The 2,500-nt window shown below is 42.9% G+C and overlaps 1 non-coding gene across 1 annotated transcript in view; it reads right to left on the bottom strand.

Moving 5' to 3' along the window:
• The window catches only part of LOC126977655 (small subunit ribosomal RNA), a 1,905-nt gene extending 1,072 nt beyond the window's left edge, over positions 1-833 (bottom strand). Inside the window, exon 1 of the ribosomal RNA XR_007732330.1 lies at positions 1-833. This exon is cut by the window's left edge and continues 1,072 nt beyond it. This is a non-coding gene — a ribosomal RNA (small subunit ribosomal RNA).
• Between the last annotated feature and the right edge of the window lie 1,667 nt (positions 834-2,500).

Below are 2,500 nucleotides of genomic sequence, written 5' to 3'. Positions count from 1 at the left end.
GAGCACTCTAATTTGTTCAAAGTAAAATTGTCGGCCCATCTCGACACTCACTGAAGAGCACCGCGATAGGATTTTGATATTGAACCGGCGTTTTACCGCCGGCTCACCGACGATATGCTCCGCAGACGTGTCAGTATCACCGCGGATGCGATGCACCGACAGCGCGGCGCACAAATGCAACTACGAGCTTTTTAACCGCAACAATTTTAGTATACGCTATTGGAGCTGGAATTACCGCGGCTGCTGGCACCAGACTTGCCCTCCAATTGTTCCTCGTTAAAATATTTAAAGTGTACTCATTCCGATTACGAGGCCTCGTAAGAGTCCCGTATCGTTATTTTTCGTCACTACCTCCCCGTGCCGGGAGTGGGTAATTTGCGCGCCTGCTGCCTTCCTTGGATGTGGTAGCCGTTTCTCAGGCTCCCTCTCCGGAATCGAACCCTGATTCCCCGTTACCCGTGACAACCATGGTAGTCGCAGAAACTACCATCGAAAGTTGATAAGGCAGACATTTGAAAGATGCGTCGCCGGTACTGGACCATGCGATCGGCAAAAGTTATCCAGATTCATCAAAATTAACGACTTCGGACGCGAGGCCCTCCGTCGATTGGTTTTGATCTAATAAAAGCACTCATCCCATCACTGGTCAGAGCTCTGATTGCATGTATTAGCTCTAGAATTACCACAGTTATCCAAGTAACTGAGTAAGATCTAAGGAACCAAAACTGATATATTGAGCCATTCGCGGTATCGCCTTAATACGGCTTGCACTGAGACATGCATGGCTTAATCTTTGAGACAAGCATATAACTACTGGCAGGATCAACCAGGGAGCTGCTGCAAACACCGATTGTTGTCGCGCTCAGCGCGTCATGCGTCGCGATCTCCCCTTAGGGCGTCGCGACTATGACATCTTGAACATATCGTGAGATATCCGTTCGCGCACTGTATACTATATATCTCAAAGGCATACGGTGCGCGTTGAACGAATCATAAATCGGCGATGGGCCGATTGTATGTTATGAAAGTTCAGTAACGAGAGTCCCTTCGGGTAATAATAAAAATGATGACACGCAATAGAAGCGGTATCAACGTATTAATATCGGTACACGTCGTGATCACAAATCGGATCGACGCCCGGTGCTTGAGAGGAGCGTGAACGTCTCGCACGCGTGAAATGCGCGACGCGTTCCGGCTTGCGGGCCCTCACGTTAAAAATCTTAACAGAGGGAAACCGTCGAAGCCCAGTCGGCGTCTTGGTGCGCGCAAAAAATTTACACGATCGCTTTCAACGTGACGAGGATCGCCGCAGCGTATGATACTGTAGAGAGAGTGAAGAGAGGAATTATGAGAAACGAAATCACAAAAAACCTTTCAAATCACCAAATCAAATATCATCCGCATAGGGAAACTCGAAAACGCTCGATCGACACAGCGCGGTGAGTCTGTCTCATTTTTTATATTGTAAAAAAAGAACATATAAAACAACGCGCGACACAAACACAGACACAGACACACCAGCTCTCTGCCCCGAGAGTACCAACAACCGTATTGTTATTATATCATCGTCGTTATCATCGCGCGCATTCACAAACTTACTCAAATATAAATATATATTAAATAAAATATGAATGACGATGACGACGACGAGAATAATAAAACAGCAGCAGTTGTTGTGGCTGGGGGTGGTTGGTGTTGTGCGCGTTTTTGTATTTTTGTCGCGTGCGTTTTTCACTCTTTTTACAAGAAAAAACTTGAGCGGCGTTGAATTCGGCGTCGCGAACCGTTCGCTACGGACTCGACTCTCGACGCCGACTGCCGTATGTGTGGTGCACGCGAACGATATGAACGTGTAAACTCTCTGATATGTGAATAAAGTGATTTTGATTTGATTTTACTATTTATTAATAACATAATATTGAATATGCATTGCGGCTTCGAAGAAAAAATCGTTTTTTTTTTTTTTTTTTTTTTTTTTTTTAATAACGAGTACGATAATGTTCAGTAATAAACGCGCGACACGTACATTTCATTTTCCCTCCGAAACCAAATAAAAAACCTCCAAAAAAAAATATATTTCAAATCAAATCAAAATTCTTATCATACATCAATCTTACTCACCCAAACTAAACATGTAAACGTCTAAACGCAGCACGAGACGAGCCAGCTACTTGATACTACCTAAGACAAGAACAAATTACGGCAAGCGTATGTTTATTTACGAGGGCGCACCACTTTTTAATAGTCTACCTTCATCTCTCAAAAAGATTAGGTCACTAAAAACATTTAAACGTGACCTATCAGACTATATTGTTTCAAAGTTTTTATAAAACACATGTCTGAAATTGTTTGTTATGTGACAGTGCCCTGTAAAAGTGTGTAATCTTAAATTTTGTGAAGAAGAATAAGTACTATAATGTGTAACATGTATGTACTGAACATCTAAAGAACGGCGGATAAATTATTACATCATATTTTTATGTTCTCATGTAAGTGACAA

The sequence above is a fragment of the Leptidea sinapis genome, chromosome 45 (assembly GCF_905404315.1).
Source record: "Leptidea sinapis chromosome 45, ilLepSina1.1, whole genome shotgun sequence".
Taxonomy (NCBI): domain Eukaryota; kingdom Metazoa; phylum Arthropoda; class Insecta; order Lepidoptera; family Pieridae; genus Leptidea; species Leptidea sinapis.
This window is presented reverse-complemented; position numbering and strand designations above follow the sequence as displayed.